The sequence below is a fragment of the Tenrec ecaudatus genome, chromosome 8 (genome assembly GCF_050624435.1).
Source record: "Tenrec ecaudatus isolate mTenEca1 chromosome 8, mTenEca1.hap1, whole genome shotgun sequence".
NCBI classification, from domain to species: domain Eukaryota; kingdom Metazoa; phylum Chordata; class Mammalia; order Afrosoricida; family Tenrecidae; genus Tenrec; species Tenrec ecaudatus.
In genome coordinates this window covers 32168333-32189863 of record NC_134537.1, presented here as the reverse complement: position 1 = coordinate 32189863, position 21531 = coordinate 32168333, and positions in this window count along the sequence as shown.

Genomic DNA, 21531 nt, shown 5'->3' with positions numbered 1-21531 from the left:
AGAGGAAAGAACTAGGAAGCAAAGGGCATTTATAGGGGTCTAAATACAGGTATGGACATATTAAAATATATTTACATATGATGATGGGGAAATAGATCTATGTGCATATATTTATAGGTTTAGTATTAAGGTAGCAGATGGACACTGGGCCTCGACTCAAGTACACTTTGTACTATTAACCTGGCATTCCATGATGCTTACCTTCCCAACACAATTGCTGAAGACAAAGTGGGTGCATAAACAAATGTGAAGAAAGTTTATGGTGCCCAACTACCAAAAGATATAGCATCTGGGGTCTTAAAAGGGCTTGAAGATAAACAAGCAGCCATCTAGCTGAGAAGCAAAAAAGTCACATGGAAAAAAGCACACCAGCCTATTGATAGGATCAGGTATCAGGCATCAAAGACCCAGAACAAAAAAAAATCATATCATTGTGAATGAGGGGGAGTGAGGAGTAGAGACCCAAAGCTCATCTATAGGAAACTGGACATCCCCTTACTGAAGGGTCTCAGGGAGGAGACAAGCAAGTCAGGGTGCAGTATGACACTGATGAAACATACAACTTTCCTCTAGTTCTTTAATGCTTTCTTTCCCCCGCCCCCCCCCCCACCCCAACTATCATGACTCCAATTCTACCTTACAAATCTGGCTAGACCAGAGAATGTACACAGGTACAGATAAAAGCTTGTAACACAGGGAATCCAGGATAGATATACCCTTCGGAACCATTATTGAGAGTAGAAATACCAGGAGAGTAAGAAGGTGGGGGGAGAAAGAGGGAAGGGAACACAATGATCTTTGTTTTTGTGTACTAATGCTAGTCCTTGGGATTCCCCAGCAGTCAAGATGCCTATTACATAAGACTTCAAGAGAGCATCTGATAATGTGCGCCAAAAATTGCAGGCCACCAAGACCCCAGCTGGCAACTAATATTAGGAGGAGGGGTGCATCATTTCAATCATGCACATGTTTATATTTAATTAATCGTGACGATACAATGAATCTCCAATCATGATTATACGATGAAACTAATCGAAGCCTTTGAACATGGAAGTTTTACCGTTTCTTGGTTGCTGTACATTCATAAATACATGGAAATTGCAGCCAGAATTTCTGCTAGACCTTGTAACTCTTTGTGTGCATCCAATTTTCTTATTTTGAAATTGTTATAATCTATGTCATTCTTTCCACGAGTTCTATGAGACTTTCTAGAGAATTGTCCACTTTACGAATGGTAATGAGAGGTATCAGGGGCTGGTTTCTGCCCATTTGACAGGGATAAGGCCAGAGTCCTGAGCTGTGCTGACCCACCGCTGGATGGCTATGGACAGAAATGGATTGTGCAGACAGCTGTTCTAAAAGATAAAGTCCTAACTGGTAAAATGTTACCAAAATCTGGATATCTAGAGGCAGCGAGTGAAGTGCATGTGCATGGTTGCTGCCAAAATAATGGAGATGTGGGGCAACAGGGACGTGGGTCACTTTTGAGAATAGGCATTTTGCCAATTTTTATTTATGCAGTTAGTAGCTCTAATATAATAAGCTATTTGTTTCTTCAGTGAAATTCGAAGCTAAAATAACACTTTAATGAATCCCCAAGAAGTCCAGAAAATAATTGCAATTCCTCACGTCAATTCCTGTTTTCTTGTCTCTTTATGAATGTATTAAACCCGATTGGGAGTGTCTACTTCACAGCATACATCACATGCTTGTGACAATGGGCTTGAAAATGTGCAATTGGCACAATGGTGTGAAATGCATGGACTCCGGAGTTGGACTAGTGTTGAGCAAGCAAGGACTTCATCCTGGTCTACATAATCACTCTAAGACTGTCGTGTCAGCCAATGACAAAGTTTGATTAACATCAAATACCCAAGCCATTTTGTCTGCTTGGTACTTTGGTACTTCTTCCACAGTGGAAGCTTTCTCATGGGTTAACATGTGGTACACAATACATCACATTCTTTACCCAGTCCCATATATCCACAAATATGTCACTTCTTTTTATCCTGATTTCTTTTGTTTTTCGACCTTACTAGTCTTATCCCAAATAAGTATGTGATGTAAGTTTTAGTTTAAGGAGCCTTGATGGTGTATTCCTTACCAGTTGGGCTGCTAATCCCAAGATCAGCGGTTCAAAACCATCAGCTGCTCCTCAGGTGAAAGATGAGGCTTTCTATTTCTTTAAAGAGTTACAGCCTCGGAAACCCACATGGGCAAGTCTACCCTACTTTATAGGGTCGCCATGAGTCAGACTGACAAGATGACAGTGAGTTTGCGGCTTCAGTTACCCCAAGACCCTGACTAGACCCTCAAGCCATTTACGGTGATTTAGGAATCTGTATATATATTTTTTCTTCTACCATATATCCCTCCGTGAATTATGAATAACCCGGTTCACTACTCACAACTGTATATTTTAGGAAGGTTTCCCTTTTTGTCCTTCGGGGCCACCAAGAGGCAGCACTATCCATTTTTAGTGGGTACCCACTTACCAAGGGAATGCATCCATGACTCACTTCTTTCTAGTCTTTCCCTTTTTCCAGAATTTCCCATATCATCATAGATGCAGACCAGGGAAAGGTCACTAGTACAACTGTGATGATGACATGAAGGCTTGCCCTATGTGCTCATGTAATGGACCAGGCCTTCTGCTCTTGCTTAAGATCAATTTCAGATATGATATTTCTAGCTTTTGATGGTCTGTTGCTAAATCTGCATTATTACATGACATGGCAGGCCTATGAGAATTCAGCTTGTAATTAACATCTCCAGGCTTATTTCTGTAAAAGGGCTCAATCATATAATGAGAGCCATTTCTCAAAGGATATATAATTCTCCATTGCTGATGGCATAGCCTTGCTCTAGATCAGCAGTTCTCAACCTGTGGGTCACGACCCCTTTGTGGATTGAACAACCCATTCATAGGGGTCGCCTGATTCATAACAGTAGCAAAATTATAGTTATGACATAGCAATGAGAATAATTTATGGTTGGGGTCACCACCACATGAGGAACTGTATTAAAGGGTTGCGGCATTAGGAAGGCTGAGAACCACTGCTCTACAATCTCAGAATACCACACTGCAAGTCTCAAACTCAAGTTTACCATGAGCTCCAAATTCTTTCTTTCCTCAACGCCAGAGTCCTCCAAAACCTCCAACACCAGAGTCCACTAACCCATTTAATCAAAGTGGAAGAATTGATTTCACTGTGGATTGGATCTGCTGCAGAATTCTTTTGTGCTCCAACCCTCATCAAAAACTGTTAGTCTTCAGTATTTTAAATGATATATTATTGGCTAAATTAATGATACTGATAATAGAAATACCTTATGCCTCATGATGATTATTTACAATATTTCCCAGTAAAATGATAATGGTGTCTTTAAAGTGAGCCAGGGACATAAATAAACTGTGGACACATGAGTAGAGTTGAGCTTACACTTAATTGTAAGCTCTAATCTAAGAACAGTTCGTTCTTAGGATGTGACCACATATGATACTTGCCCTCCTGAAAGATCACTGAAGGGATGGGTCCTATAACAAAGCATGGTTATGAGACCAAATTGTGGCCAACTATCAGAAAGCAGTGTCTTGGTTCTTAAATACTTTTCTTAAAACAAGTAGCCGTCTAATTGAGATGGCGGCTAGTTCTCACAGTAGAAGCACACCATGCTGATGATTGAAGGACGGTAAATGATAAAGTTTAAAACTAGAGAAGGGCATGGTATTGGGGCTTAGATTCTGAGCACCCAGTTTGCTGAGTGGGATGGATGACAATGAAAGACCAAAATTCATTTGCGGAGTTCTCACGTGGGTCAGTGTCTGGTGTCTCCTCTCTGACCATTGGCCAGTGATGTGCAGAGCCTCGCTATCAGACAGAGCACATTGGAAAGTAGATTAAGTTAGGTTAAAATTTAGCACCTTATTCATTCTCCCTTTTGGCCCATTTTCATTTTGCTCTAATTTTTATTGTTTCCTGCTTTCTTTTGGATTGAGGATTCTCTGTGCTGGTTTGCTCTTGCTAGTGTTGTTTGTTTCTTTTGGTTCTGATTTTCTTTGTCTGAAATCCAGGAGGGAAATGGGGTACTACGAATCATAAATTCAAGAATGAAGACAATGATTTCAAATTGATTGTGGTGATTATTCTACAACTCTTTTGAATATATTTAAACCACCGAATTGTCAAATTGTTTGAAATTAAATAAAATTTCAGAAAACAGATATCAAATTGCATTATTACTCTGTGACTGCAAAAGAGCACTCAAACCGAAGTTGTTCCAATACTTACGGAAGGCATCTCCCAAATCTCCTAGGATTTTTCCAACCAACATTGGTACCATATTTAACCCCATTAGTTTTGTCATTGTCAGATATATAAAGGAGATGTCTTATGGAAATATTGAACTAAAAAGAAAAGGTGATAGGAGTGATTCCCACTTCCACTTAATTTATCAACTGAAAATAGAAGCAATTCATAAATACACTTTATTCCACAGTGCAAGAGTCAGCAAACTATAAAAGAAAGGGTAAGAGAGTGAATATTTTAGGCAATGTGCTCTCTGTTGCAACGAACCAACCCTGTCGTTGTAACATAGAACAGTTATAGATAGCCCACTAGCAGAATAGTCACGGCTTCCTTCCAATAAAATTTTGTTCATAAAAATGGGAAACTGGTCAAGTCTGGCCCATGAGCCAGAGTTGGCTAACCTCTGCCATAAGAGGAGGTTATCAAAAACTGAGGCTCCAAAGTTGTGTTCTTAACTCTTTTCATCAAACATCTTGTTCTCCGTTTCCCCATCTGTATCATAGTCCTGATTTACAGAATCTAGCAGAGTCTAATTTATGGTAGCTGGTAAGATTTGGTGAATCAGCAAGTGCATAACCTTATGCCAGATGTTGGCTTGATGACAAGTCTTTTTTTCCAACCCGAATGTTCTCTTAATATGTCAACTAATCCAGAGAGTTAAATTTATCTTCAGACCGCTCCAAATCATGGATTCTGCATTTACCAATGCGAGTGATTAAACAGAAATGCAAAGGGTCCTGGTCATCTAAATCAAGCATGTGTGGGCCCACAGTCAAGAGCATTGTTGAAGAGCTTGGGATGTCTCTTTAAGCTTGTCCATCATTCTGGCTTAAAGGAATCCCAAAGGACAAAACAAAAAATCCTGCTTGTAAACAAGCAAGATTTTACTCCTGTATCCCCTGCCTCTGCATCCATTATTATATATTTAGTGAAAAAAATTTCCATTGCTTGCTATGAGCTACTTACTGTCCGAGTCTATATCTCTGTTTCTCCCATGAAATAGAAGAGCTTTCATAACACTATTGTACTCACACATGCAGCAGAACCCCGTGCTGGGCCGCATCAGTGCTCAACACAGTCGGATTTCTATACATTGCCAAGAAAAATTTGCATCAGCGATTCCAACAAAACATTGGAATCCAACCCAACATACGTGATTTTTGTAAACAAAAGCAGCTCCTGTTTTGGTCACTCAGCATTAGTTGGCGTTGTTAATACGCGTTGTTTAAAACTTTTGTGGCTTTGTCCCAAGCGTTTGGCTACAATTTTCTTATTTTTGTGGCTTCTTGCACTGTTTTTAGATGAAGAAAACATTGGTCATAAGAAAGAGTTTTTTTTTGTTTTTTTTTAAGAATCATCATGATAAGGAACTGGTTAACCGTATCATTGATAGTGTTGATGCTAATTTAGTAAACCCTTTAGAAAACAGTTAAGGAAATGCCACAGCAGACCACATTAGACAGATTTTTTTTTTTTTTCGGGAAAGCCAGCTAGGTCTTAGTAAAAAAAGGCAAAGAAGGGAAAAACAAAACAAAACTCCTGAAAAGCAGCTCCCAGTTGATTTAATGGAAGGGGATCCCTCTTCCAAACAATGACAATCTCTCTATATATCTCCGCTCCACATCCGTGCCCACAGATCCAGATCCCCATTCATCTCAAAGTACAGACCATACTGCAGCTGTTAAAAAACTTTTTAAATGTTGTGTTTCTTATTTAAATTATATTATTTAACTCTGAATTTATTTGCTTTGAAATTTCTGTGTAAGGTTTTGTATAAAAAGGCAAGTTGAGGGTAAAAAATGAGAACGGATTCATCCATTTTCAGTTATTTCTTATGGGAAAAATCGATCCGGAACTCGACTGCATCACAGCTCATGCTCCTTCTACAACGGATTAGCGTCGAGGTCCAAGGTTCTACTGCAAACATATAACTACAAAATATAATTATAGACCCGAAGACATGATATCAGGGGGAGAAAGACTACTAAATAAAATAAGTGGGCCATGATTCAGAGGATGTCAGAGAGAACTTTTCATTCAATCAGCAATATAAAAAATGAGTAGAAGAATTCTAGGTTGAGGATAAGAGGGCATAAGAATAATGGCCGAATGGAAGGTCCTGTAAAGCAGCAGCAGAAATGGCCTGCTTTCTAGCACCCACATTCAATTTTTCTGAGTGAGGAGAAAAATTGTATACAATGATATTAGTGAGTTATGCCAGAGCCAGATCACACAAGGTCTGAAAACTATGACAGGCATGTACATTCAATGAAAGGTTTTAGTGGGAGAACAGTATGATTAATATTTTATTTTTAAAAGTCCCCTGTTTTTGTCTGCTCTCTGGAGAGTTTATTAGAAAAAGGAAAGAGCAGAGCAAGGTGGGGAATGGAAAGCTCTTGCAGTGATCCAAGGGAGCTGGGATGGTGGCTTGGAATGTGGTCATGGTAGAGATGGAGAGTCCTGGGGTGATTTGTTATATATTTGGAATTAACAGTGTTGGGTGAATAATTGGAAAACCTGTTGAGAGGATTTCTGATAAGGGTCTCAGATAAAACTGTCCCTTCAGAACATGTTTCCATATCTTCAGTTTCACAACAGAAAAAAATCCTTTGTTAAACACTGAATACTGTCCAAAGGTTTGATGATTGATAGGAAAAAAAGGCAAAAGCTGAGATGGAGTCGGGACTCCAATTTAGGCTGAGAGTTGTGATGTGAGTCCCTTGCGGAATTCCCACCTGGTCCTCCTCTTCCTTTACAGCCAGGATTTCATTAGCATCTTTGAATGATATCACGTACATGCTTTCTTCTTAAGGGGCATATACTGATGGCTGTTTACTTAAGTAATCTTTCTTTACGATTTTTACCACTACTGTTTAGAAATTGAGCGCCACCTGACATCTTTGCCTTGCTATGGCTTAGCATTCTGCTTCAGTGATCTTAGACAGGGAATCTGTGTGGGAAAAGGCCTGTTTGAAAGACGGGTTTGGGTGTAAGCCCAATCTCATTTGTCAAATGTGTCTCATTTATATATATAAATGCCTAAATTCTCTTTTAGGCATTAATTTGCTCTTTTGCAGCATAACATTAATTATACATTCTGGCAGCATTGATTTTTCTAGCAATGATTACAACAGTTAGTCTCATTAATCCTATTAGAGTTGTGAATTTATTCCAGGATCTAGTAATTTTAGTTAAATAGTGAAAAATATTCATATAAAAAGGAGATAGTGCTTTATCCAACAAGTTGCTTTCTGTTGGATCTTTGAAATGCTTGCTTGACCTTCCTGGAAGTGCTTATTGAGGAGCAACAGAAAGCACTGGTGATGCTACATGTTCATCCTTGCTGTCCTGACAGAACATCTTGAGCTATACTTTCTGGCTTAAGTTACTTAGAAAAATTTTATTTTCAAGATTGGCATACTGCAGAACATAAAAATCATTGTCACAATTAGTTAACTTTCATTAATTTGGGGGAATATTCAGAATATTAATTTATAAGCACTTATATACCATCAGACTGATTGAACAAAGTTTATATACATTGTGGCAGTTACATAATCTCCTGTCAACTTGAACAAAGGGGTGAAGTCTAGCCTGAGGATTCTGTGTGGGCATGACCTTCTCCTGAGGATTCTGGGAACTCCTGTCTTCCTCCCTGGAGGCAGGACACACACTCCCTCTGCTTTACTTTCCCGTTAACAAGCCACATGGAGACACGCTGATTGAGCAAGAACTCTGGAGCTGGAGGAGCCATGTGGAGACCCACGCCAGCATTGAGACGCTTCCACCACCACTAGATCTATAAGACTTTCCACCAACTGGACTATGATCTTCCTGCATTCAGCATCATTGCATGGCTTTGTGAGTCTAAAGAGGAATTTATGGACTAGTATCCGACATACGGGTTACATCAGACTTATGGTCTTGATTTGGACTGCGCTGGGATGTTTGTTAATATACAATTGCTCTTTTATATACAACTTTTTCTTATACACATATGAATGTCTATGAATTTGTTTCTCTAGTCAATCCTGACTAACACATACATATATAATATATTAGAATATTTCCTGCCTCCAGAGAGCATTAAAAACTAACGTGTATTTTTTAATAAAAATTTAACAATCCTTTAAAAAGAAAAATGGAAAAGGAAAATCCCAATCCTTTAGAGGTGGCAAATTAGACAATAGTCCTTGTAATTGATATAGTAGAAATGGGCGACTTCTCTTCTCTTCTCTGAACATATTATGTTGATCTTTGAAAATTCCCTTTCCACTTCTGCTGAACAAACAGCAATTTTTTTCTGACATTATTTTTAACTCCTTTAGCATATCAGGAATTGACTCATTCATAATATCTTATGGGATATTATGAAATGAATAACAGTGTGTTTTTTAGCACTTTTTCTCTTTATGTGTTTGTTACTGAAGTAACAAATACATGAGGATAAAAGTGTTGTATTCCATTAAAAGTATAACAAGTTTATGAATTGATTAAATAAATACTATAAATATGGTTCTAATCTTTTATACTTATGGACAAAATGAACATTATTATTGGTGCTTGTAATACTCTGTTGAGCAAATGAACATTAAATGAACATTAAAAAGAGTAAGGTATGTAAATTTGTGATTTCCACATTGGGCAGATGCCTAGCAGTGCACCTCAGAGCGAATCCTGATTACAAGTGACATTTTAATAACTGGTTCACTGAACTCAACAAAAAATAGGTAAGTTCTATAGAATCAGTGCAACCCGGCTGAATCCCACCATCACTTACAATGGTCACTGATGTAAACCGTCCTTAGGAAAGTCATGCCAGAACTCCAGAAACAGGAAAGTAAAGGGGTCAAAATGTTTGTTCATAGTGGCTCATGTACCCGAAGGGGACACTACTGACTTCTTAGAACAAACATTCCCCACTTTACTAAATCAGTGAATTGTACATGATTAAAAAAAAAAAAACAAAACACCTGAATATACACTCAAGAAAAATAGGTGAGTTCAAATTTAAGGAGCTGTGATTTAGATTCTCCCAAAGACTATGTCTATTACACTTGGGAGTCTGGTGGTAACAACCATACTAAAATTAATTTGACAACCCAAATCAAACAATTGTTGAATAATTCTGACTCACAGCAACCCGATGGAGCAGCGTAAAGCTACTCCCTCGGGTTTCCAAGGCTGTAAATCTTTATAATAGGAGGCACACTTGCCTTTCTCCCGCTGAGTAGGCTGTGGAGTAAAACTGCTGACCTTGCAGTCTGAAGCCCAATGAGTAACCCACTATGCCATCAGGCCTCCTAATTTGGCAACAAACCCATCAAAATGCTTGGGTCTAGCTGGAAATGAACGCAGATGAGAAAGTCAACAATAAAGTTCGAGGAACTCAATGTAAGAAAGCAGAGCTTGATTTTAGAAGCCTTTCACCTGGGCCAGCTTCCAGGAATGCCTGAAAATGGTGGAGCTCTAAAAGGGTTTGTATTTGATCCTCAAGCTTTGGGTCCATGATGTTCCACAGGCAACCAAAGAAGATGCTCCTTCAATTCCCACTTATCTGACAACAGAAAGTGTCAGCCAATAAAAAGCATACTCTTTTGAAATAACAGTGAAGTCACTTCTTGAAAGTTCAAGAATGGTTTAAACCAAGGAAATGTCTGGTGTCATTAAGAGACAACAATAAATGTAATAGAATAGAATAACTGATGCATATTTATGAAGTAAAATCAAAGACTAGCAGTACAGCTTCTTATTGGAAGCTGTACTGTCAATCAGGGAAGTTGGAGACTGGACAACTCAAAAGCAGCTCAGTGCTTGGTTTCACAGGGATGATAGGAAACAGGATTGTAGGCTTTAATTTGGTTCGTTTAAATAAGTGATTAAGAAGGAAGGGGTTACACAGTGATTCTCAACCTTCCTAATGCCACGGCCCTTTAATACAGTTCTTCATGTGTGGTAACCCCAAACCATAAAATTATTTTTGCTGCTACTTCGTAACTTTAATTTTGCGACTGTTATGAATCAGGCAACCCCTGTGAAAGGGTGGTTCAACCCCAAAGGGGTTGCAACCCACAGATTGAGAACCACTGGTTATAAGGTTTCATGAGGTTTGCTAAGGGGATTTCTGACAAGGGACTGGTGTTAAGACTTCTCCCAACCCCTTTATGTTAAGGCACCACTATGAGAACATTCTTTTCATATCTTTAGTTTAACCACAGAGAACACATAATTTCATTTATTGTGTGCTTAAGTCTGTCTAAAATTTTGACAGTTCCAGGGGAAATCCTTTGTTATGTACTTAAGTCTGTCTAAAGCTCTGACAGTTACAAAGGAAATAAGCAAAAGCTAAATCGGGTTGGGGATCAGACCTCAGCTGATAATTCTGATATGAGTCAACTGCCTCAGTTTTGGAACTCTTACATGGCTGTTGGAGCCCCATGGTTGCTTCCATTGGAATCACGTTGGGTAAGGAGTCACCCAAGAGCCCATACTCACTGCCGTTGGTGCAGTCACTAATTGTGGTATGGCCAGACACAAAATAAAATTACTTTTCCTTTCCTTCTTTCTTCCAATCAAGTGATTAACCCTACCAACGACAAACTCTGTCCAAAACGTAGGGTGTAAAGACATCTGGAAAATGTAGCTTGTAGACATCTAGCCTTCTGACATATGGAAGAGCAAGGACGGAGTAGTGAATGAAGTCATCGATAAGAACAAGGTTGGTAAACAAAAGTGCATCAATAAATGATATATGATTTTAAAAGGTAACACATTTTGTGGAAAAATAAATCAGAGGAAGAAGATCAAACTCACTTTTGAGCTATGGGGTTGTATTTACAAGGATAATCAGTAGTGGCTTACTTGAGAAAGTGGCATTGAAGCCAAGGCAACAGGAATTATGTAGCTGTCTGGTGGAAGAATGCTGTGAGCATGAAGAACAGTAAGTTTTAGCCGAACAACAGCAATGAGAGATTGGCTAGAGCCCAGTGAGGCCAGAGGATTTGTGGGAGGACCAGAAGTAGGGGAGTAATGAAAATAGGGAAGAGGAGACACGATTGTACCAGGCTTTACAGACCCTTGTAGAGACATACTCTTTCACTTTGAGTTTGAATGGGAGCCAGCCATAACAGAAAAGGGGGTAAAGGGAGACGTCGGACAGGGCAAGACATGACAAAACAATAATTTATAAATTATCAAGGCCTCATGAGGGAGGGGGAGCGGGGAGGGAGGGGAAAAAAAGAGGACCTGATGCAAAGGGCTCAAGTGGAGAGCATATGCTTTAAAAATGATGAGGGCCAAGAATGTACAGATGTGCTTTACACAATTGATGTATGCATGGATTGTGTTAAGAGTTGTATGAGTCCCTAATAAAATGTTTAAAAATATACTTAAAAATACTAATCTAATTAAGAAATCTCTTGAATTATTTAATCACTGGAGGCTTAGTAAATCGTTCTCATGTGTCCCTGATACCTTTTCCAGATAGGCTTATTCCACTTTTCCTCCTGAGAGAAAACAGGTTTTAAAATCCTTTTCCTGAGAGACTCAATGTCTAGAATAGAAAGCCACAGGTAATGAGGCAAGACATATTTTACTAACTACCATAACAAAGTTGGATGATATTGACTGTAGAGACCCCATGGATTAAAGTTGAGTTACCAGGAAGGTGAGATAAGAATTGGGTCTGAATTAGGCCTCCACTCAAGTCCTCCCTCAATGCAAATATACTTTGTTCTAATCACCCGGAATTCTGTGATGCTCACCTTCCCTGACACAATCACTGAAGACAAAACGGGTATATAAACAAATGTGGTTAAGAAAGCTGATGGTGCCTGGCTATCAAAAGATATAGCATCTTGGGTCTTTAAAGGCTTGAAGATAAACAAGTAGCCATCGAGCTGAGAAGCAACAAAGCCTACGTGGAAGAAGCACACCAGCCTGTGTGATCATGAGGTGCCAATAGGATCAGGTATCAGGCATCAAAGATTCCAAACAAAAAATCATATTGATGTGAATGAGAAGGAGGGCAGAGTGGAGACCCAAAGCCCATCTGTAGAAAATTGGACATCCGCTTATAGAAGGGTCACAAGGAAGAGACTAGCCAGTCAAGGTGCAGTATAGCACTGAAGAAACATATAACTTTCCTCTAGTTATTTAATGCTTCCCCCCTCCCTACTATCATGACCCCAATCATACCTTACCAATCTGCCTAGACCAGAGCATGTACACGGGTACAGATAAGAGCTTGCAACACAGGGAAGTCAGGACAGAGAAACCCCTCAGGACCAACAATGGTCACCCCCCAGGGGGATGAACAACAGAAAAGGGTGTCAAGGGAGACAGTGGTCAGTGTAGGACTTGAAAAAGGCTTGATAATTTATAAATTGTCAAGGGTTGATGAGGGAGGGAGGGTGGGGGAGAGGCGAAAATGAGCTGATACAAAGGACTCAAGTAGAAAGAAAAGTGCTTTGAAAATGATGATGGCAATATATGTACAAGTGGGCTTGACACAATGAATGGATGGATGGATGGATGGACGGACGGACAGACGGACGGACGGACGGACGGATGGATGGACAGATTATGATGAGTTGTTATGGCCCCAATAAAATGATGAAAATCAAAAACAGACCTGGGTCTGAAATGATAATCAAGATTTTAGCTGTGAAGAAAAGACAAAAAGTTTGAAGTGTGCACATGCATAAGTATAAAGGAGTACGGATATGTGGGGACATGTGTCTTGTCTGGGAAAGGAACCTCTATGCTATCTCTTTTCTGCCTCTAGGATATTCTTTAATCAGCTTCTTCAGCATCTGATAAAACTACAGAAGAGTGAATTCAATGGAAGTATGAATAGCTGTGGCCACCATTAGATGAGGAATGTTACAAAGTCAAGGAGAGAGTTGATAAAAATCTAGATAACAAATATCAAGGAAGGAGATGATAAATCTCTAGATCCCGAGAGAGATGCCGCAGGCAGAAGTGGACAGAAAGACCGGCATAGAAAGAAAGAAAGAAAGAAAGAAAGAAAGAAAGAAAGAAAGAAAGAAAGAAAGAAAGAAAGAAAGAAAGAAAGAAAGAAAAGAAAGACCTGCATAAAGATAGCAGTGTACAGTTAGCAACCACAGTTCTTGGCGATCGGGATTCTGGGTAAAAGACACTCTTAGGTTGAGGAGCTTTGCTCTTTGCCAGGACCGAGGGACAAATTTCACACATGATTATTTTGTTTCTGTCTTCAGTCTCCCATCAGCAATTTTATGTGCAGTTCCTGTCCTGGAACATGGGAACTGGTCAGAGTCAACTGCCTGATCCTGTAATGTGCCTCAAAGAATAGAAATCCATTTGAAGCATAGTGTGATACAGCTTAGCCTGGCATTTAGAAAACTTTGCTTTGAGTCTCAATGTCAGTCCTCCCCAAAGGTCACAAAAGCACAGTTCGCAATATCAGGCTGAGGGTGAAACTAGGTCATGGAAAGAGAAACAAATTGTAAACTGCCAAGTAACGGTACAGTTTGCTTACTAATAATCTTCACGAACCTTGTGGTTTATTTAGTGGTATATTTAGAAATTGGTACACAGCACTTTGAAAGACAACAAACAAAAATGAGCACAAATACTCTACATCCAGATTCACACTCACTCTCTCACTGCTATGGAGTTGATTAAGACTCATAGCGACCCCATAGGACAGGGAAGAGCTGCCTCTGTGGATTTCCAAGACTGTAACTCTTTACAGGACTAGAAAGCCACGTCTTTCTCCCACAGAGTGCCTGGTGGTTCAAACTGCTTATCTGGAGGTTAGCAGCCCAACATGTAACTGCTGTGCCACCTGCGCTCACCTGTGATGAGTTAGTGAAATGAAGATGTTGTTTATTCTTGGCTGTGCATTTACAGGTCATCCTATCAGTTCCATTGACCCTTTGTAGCCAACAATAGTAAATTACAAGTTTTCTAATTTACATTCCCCCAAGTGAGGCTTACTTAGTAATTGTTACATGACAAAGCAGCAGTACTGCTTTTGATGGGAATTGGCAGCTTCGCTGTTGGCTCCAAATGAATGGCTGCCATGGCCAAGCCCTCCTTGTCATTACCTTTTCTCAGGGTGCCTTTCTTTGCCACCCAAGAGTCAAAACACTGGCAACTGAAAAGCTGGCATCAGCTTGAGTGACAGTAGTTTTCCAAGACAGCTAGCTGATTGATTGATGGATGATGATGAATGTTGTCAGAAAGAACAGAGAGCTATTTCCTTTTTGAAACCACTCAAATTTGGACAACACAGACCAACGACCAGAGACATTTCTAAATTTAATGTGCATTTCTTTTCCACATATTCATCCAACGATCAAAACCACCACCCACCATGAATCACATACACTAATAAGTGTCAAAGTAACTCAAACATCAGAAAGCTCCTCTCCACCTGCACAGATGCCACTTGTCCCAGTTGATGAAATGACAGTCAAGAAAACACGATTATGCAAATTCGAGCTAATGAAAATCAAAGCAGAACTTCTGCCATGTATAGTAGTTTCTCTTACTTTATTGTATTACAAGCTCCTGGGAAGGAAGAGGCCTTTAAGCGGACACAGAACAAACCTTTTTTTTTTTTCTTGGAAGTGAAGAAAACTGAAGTCAATAGGGAATGATGGGAAGCTAACTATTGGCAAAGACACGAGTAACCTTGCTCTCCATCCTCAGAGTCCACTGGTCCTTTTGTTGTGCCACCACATCCGTCTCGGTTCCAACAAGGTGAAAATGAGCTTTCAAATTTAGAATAATAACATTTTCACTTATCTACAAAAGATAATCAATTGAAAGTGGGGGTGGAAGAAGTCAATCCAGGAAAAAAAGACTACTGTAGGACAGGAGCCTAAGCTAAAATATGGCAGGGCATGACAATCAGGCAAGTAAAGAGCCTAAATTCATTCTTCTCCCTACTTCTGCCCTACAATGGCTGACTGAAATGGAAAGTAGAAGATTTGGTGATGTGCTTCATGAATCAGATTCTTCGTGCAAAAGTAGGTGGAGAGTGATTATGAAAGGGCAAAGGGATATTATTATGCCCAAATATTACCTGTGATCACACATTATTTTTCATTGTACATGGGAGGAAGAAAAGGCATGCAGCAAGAGATAAAGGTTGAAAGGAGAAGGGAGAGAGAGCAGAAGACAAACTATCTAAGGCAGGCGCTAAAAGAAAGCTGTGCAGGGGGACTTTCCCATTGACCACCTGCTTTAAATGTGTGTGGGGAAATTCTAAGAGGCTTTAGGATGCAGGGGCTAAGTCAAAAACAACCTCTAACGTTGCAGCTGCAATTTATTTTTATTTGAGAAACTTGATACACATATTTCAGCCAATGGGAGGTCTTGCTGATTGTCACTCATAACACGGCAGATAAACTTCCAGAACACACAATTCTGTGATGCTGGCTGGGTTTACACTGACATGCACTGTAGAGGCTTCCATATCATAAAAGTAATAAAACTAAAAATGGCTCCTCTGATTTTATATTTATCATCTTCCAATAGTCCTGTGAGACACTTGAACCAGATATTTTTACACTCAGATATAGCGTAGGAAATAGGGTTCATTTTTAGGAGAGATGATGTGACCTGCCCAGATTGTCTGACCTAGCCAATGTTACACCTAGACATTATCTGTTCCATTTACCAATCTGTCAAAGGGTCCTAGCAGGGGCATAGCAGCCAGAATGAGCAATTCTCAGCTTTCAGGCACTGTTTGGAAATAGAGAGGGTAGTGTGACTGTCATAATGATGAGGATACAGTATTAGCATTTTGTGGCTAGATCCAGGGATCCTAAATATTTCCCAATATGAGGATTAATATTGTACAATTAAGAATTACCTTGTCTAATCAAAAGGCAAAGTCCTTTAGTGAGAAATTTTTCAATGTAGATCATCCCTGCACTGTTAGTCAGGGAGTTATTTCAATAAGCACTTATCATGCCCATATAGATAGATGTAGATGCAGATAGGGGCATAGATATAAATGATATAGAATAGATACTCACCAAAGTGCCTTATATTCTGTATGACTCATCTAAGACACGTATAAAAGATGTAGATTACTTAGTCCTTTCCCCCATATTCACAAAGATGCTAATTGAGAATGCGGGAATGTGGCCTGTAATCAATATTTTGACATGTGTGTATCCATATAGTTTATCTTCATATCATTCTATATGAAATAACGACTCTTACTTTTCAAGAGGGAGCATATCCCAAAGATATCTGTCAACCTTATAGACTTTTATACCATTGTCCTCTCACCTATTATCTATCCATCCATCCATCCACCCATCCATCCATCCCTCCATCCATTCATCCATCCTTCAACATCCTTCCATACATCAAATTAAGGCATATTTTAATTTAGTTCTGATATTGAGACTCTGTTTCTTGATCTCTGTCCTTTCTTTTTCCTATTGATTTCTGTGATATTTAGATCATACGATTTGATGAGAATATCTGCAGGTGGCTCCCAGATATCAAAATTTCCTAAACCTCCTGAGGAAACTCTAATGCAAATGCAAGTTAGAGCACAAACCATTTACACTCCTGCTCCTCAAAGTGTGGACTACAGACCAACGGGATGATATCCGTCGTCTTTGGGTCTGTTTAAAGGTCAGACTTGAATTCATTTCAAATCTCCGTGATGCCAGTTGAATCTCTGAGACTTCAGGTTCAGTTTCCCACTCCTGGAGCCCCATCAGCGAGTCCTGCTCAACCTCGGTGTTGTTTAGAAATAGAGACTGGACCAAACCGTCTGGTCTTCGACTGAAGAAATCCTTCCATCCAACCCCAGCTCGGCAGAGAACTCTCCTAGATATTTCATTACCTTCTACAGGCTGAGAGGCTTTTGATTATTCTGGTAACATAAAGGTTGCATATACCTTAACATATAAACATTAGTAGATTGTCAAGCAGGCACATTTCATTCTGTACTTTATGTTCTCTAAACTCAGTACTTGCCAAACTGTTAACTGCCTGTCTACCCACTGGTTGGTTTCTACCACTGTCAGTAGGCTCGTGATTGCCAAACCTCTGAAGAGCCATGCACTTCCTTGGAAGCCCTTCAGACCTCTTTCCTGGAATAGGCCCATTGTCTATTCCCCTTCCAATACTATGCTTTCCTCTCCTACGACGTAAAGGACTCCCTGTTACCTGAAGACACCAGAAAGCAAAAACGAAACAAAACTTAAACTCATGCTGTAGAGTCGATTTAAGCTCAAATCCTTATTGACTGGAAAATAACTGCCCGCCAGGGTTTCCAATGCCGTGTTCTTTCTGGAAGCAGATGGCCATCTCTTTCTTCCAGGGAGTGCTTGATGGGTCTGAACTGTTGGCCTTTCAGTTAGCATCTCACCGGGTAAACGCTCCATCTCTGGACCTTCTCTGCTGTCACAGCTCTGTCTGACGCATTTTCCTATCCTAAGCTTCTGGCCCAGCTCCTGGCACATTTGTGACATTTAGTATAGATTATAAAAATGGAAATATAAATTGATTTCTATTATGTATGCCTTTGTCCACATACACATGTAGCTGAAGAAATGATGTTTGTATTGTAGAGGAGAAATCCTAGTAAAAGTTGCTTCACACGTAGCAGAAGAGACCTTCCAAGAATCTCAGGCAGCAAACTCTCCGGTCTCTTATTTCAGTCACTGCTGTGCTTCATCCTTCTGGTATACTTAAAAAGGCCTCCTTAGCATCGTCATAAAGGGTGGAAATTGAAGATTAAAATGAGATCTGAGAGTTCAATTTCAAGTCAGAAGCTGAGGCTTTTTTACTTAGAGACTCCAACATGTCTCCTACACCGGAGTAGAAACTTAATAGGTCAGGTTGCCCCAATCTACCCCTGTAAACTGATATAAAAGACAAGGAGGAATCATTCACAATCTTTCACTTGGACTTGGAAAGCCACTCATACCACGTTTAAATAAAAATTCTTCCAGGATACCTAGTCCCAATAGAAATGCCCGTGGGTAAATAAACCCAGAGTTCCATCGCCAGTAAAATGAGTCAGTAAAATGAGTCAGTCTCTCTATTCATATCCACAGCAAGGTGCAGAGGGGCACAGCCAGCTGCAGACTGCTCAAGTCAGTGTAGCTTTTGTATAATCAGAAAAAGTGCAAACACAAGGAATTCTCTCTCTAGGAGTGTCCTGTGAGGTTATGCTCACCCTACTGAGTTGAGAATGCTTCAAATGCATCTGTAAGCAAAACAGCTGCTATAGCAAAGGTTCTGAGTATTAACACATTCTTGAATCACCTGGTTAGGAAACCCATAAAGTGCTGAAACAGGTAGTGTAAGGATAGGTTGAAAACTTCTTTTGTACAAGTACTGTGCATGCTCAATATAGAAAAAAATGTCAGATACAAATGAGCAAAAGGAAGTAAAACAATGTAAAATAAAACATCTGCTATCATTTGCTGTGTATCTTTTAAGGTCATATTGATTGTGCATATGTAAAGAATAAAATGTACAGCTATAAAGAAATGAGATAGTATTGCAAATAGTTCTAAAACCTGCTATTTTTTTCACATAATAATATGCCATGAAAGTCATTCCAGAGAAATAAATGCTATTTAATTATATAATGTTTATTATTTCTTACTAGTTCATATGGAGGAATATAATTTATGTAACAAATTCCCTCGTGTTAGACATATAAATGTATGCTTTATTATTATTAATAAGAGCTGTGATAGTCTCTTAGTTTTACCTTTGCATATGTCCTTATATGTTGTCTTCAGCAAACGGAAAGTTTGGAGGCTCAAGCGCACCCAGAGGTGCATCAGAAAAGAGACCTGGTGATCTATCCCAGAATAATAAGTCCTTGAACCCCCAGAGCACAGTGCTGCTTGGACACACAGTGTTACTGTCTGAGTCAGAGATGCGCCCGATCTCCCTTTAGCATCACGTTCCCCAAGACCACCATGCAACCATCTGAGTAGATGTTATTGGAATTCTGTTAGATTACTGGTAGAATGAATTTACTTTATTGGCCATTTAGATTTCTCTGTGAAATCCGTTTATAATTTTTGCATGTTTGCTCATTGACATCTCATCTCCTGTTGTCCTTACAAAATCATAAAACTCATTTGTAAATGATTGCTCGGAACCCTTTGAAATGTGTATCACATGTCCATTTGCAGTTTATGATTAGCTTCCGGGTGTTGTCTGTGGTGTTTCTCGTACAACACTAGTCTTGCTTGTCTCCTTCGCACAGGAGGATGCCGACTGAAACGGAGAAATGAACACTAGGCAAACTGCTATCTTGACAGCACATTAGACCCTGGTTTTGAGAAAATTGCTCCAGTTCATTGATCGGTTATACAAATGTAAATAAAGTACCCTGTTCATGGTTCACAGTTCATGGACAGGCACCTCCCATTGGAAGGAAGTGGATCGACACCTGCAGCCAAATGACAGGAAGAGGCCAAGACAAAGATACACCGCAGGAAACCCCCAGAGTGAGTTCTGAGCTTATGCATTGTGATGCATGGCTAAATGTGTGACAGTTCTCTAGGGAAGAAAATACACACATTTGTACACACTTAACTTATCACACGTCTTAGTGAGATGTTTATACAGCACGCACACATAAATAACCATCATAAAACATTTGTGATAAATTCTATGAAGTCACTCGATTCTCACAGAATATGGTCACTGATTTTTGCTGAACTCTAATTCATAACCCAGCTAGGCTGCAGTTGATGAGCATATAGTTTCCATATGAATATTGGTTGATAATTTTACATGAACAAACAAGACAAAAATGATACAGCAAATTTTCATTTGTTATTGGCCAAAGTTACATATTTGCTGAATCAGATAATAGTTTTTAAATCCTGAGCTAACTCTTCCTGATTTTGTGCGTGTTACTCATATATAATGACTACAGGGATGATACAGTTAACACTTAATCTGCCTCATTAACTTTTTTCCATCATGTACTTAACCATCAAGAAAATAATGAAACCAGTCCAGATTTATATAATTTGCTGAATTGGGGCATGTAAAGACTTTCCTCATAGCCAGAGTATTCTGTGAGAATCAAGTGATGATTTAGAATTTATCATAAGCTATAGGAAGCTGCAACTACGCTGCCAGTCAATGTGGAGTTCCACCAACACCGCGGCCAGGAAGTGGATTCCCACTCCAGGCAGCCCTGGAAGATGCAGAGGTGCCGCTTTGGGTTTCCTAGACTTTTCTCTCCTGAAGGGAGCAGACGGTCCTGACTGCTGACTTTGTGGTTCACAGTTCAATGCAGAACCAGGACCCCAACAGAGCTCCTGAAATGTGGGTTTACAAGAGAAATATAAAGCACACAGACATAAACAAAGCAAAGGTTGTAAAATAAGAAGTGGTTAGTTTTGAATGTTTGCTGTTTGGTTTCAATATAACATAATTGCAATTTATGTCATTTAACTCCTATTTATTTATTTGCTTGTTTGTTTTGCTTGTATTTATGAGTGGTGTAAATAGTTAATGCACTTGGCTGCTAATCCAAAGGTTGGGGTCCAAGCCAACTCAGAGGTACCTCAGAAGAAAGGCCTGGATAACTTCTGAAAAGCAAGCATTGGAAATCCTAGGGAGCGTAGCTGTATTCAGACACACGTGTAGATGCTCCTTGTAGAATGGACACAGTGGCAACTGGTGGTTCCCTGTTAGCTTGTACATTGCTGAATGTGTAACTGTAGCTTTGACAGGCCATTTGAATCCAGACCCAGGACTACACTTTAGAAATCATTTATTCAATGTCAAGGTTTTGTATAACAACTTATGTCAGTTGTCTTGAAACTTTAAGAAAAGTTTACTATTATTATTATTATTATTATTATTATTATTATTATTATTATTATTATTATAAAAGGAGGGGGTCTGCCAGGCCCTTAAATATTACAGTTTTCAATGAACTCATTAAATTGCAGATTTTGAGACATCAAGATATGACCTGCGAAGAAGAAAGGAGTAATATGGTCAAGACCCAAGAGGGGGTGATGGTCGGATTTAAGGGTTGGGTAAATATTCCCTGGTAATTCTCAGGAAAAAAACCTGACCTTTATCTTCAGTCATCTGACAGCAGGTGATTTTCAATGTTCAGAGCTCTTCTGCAAACAATTTTTCAGAAAGAAGTCTGCATTTTCATGAAGAGAAATTATTAATTTTTAAACAGCTTTTTATTTGCTATTGT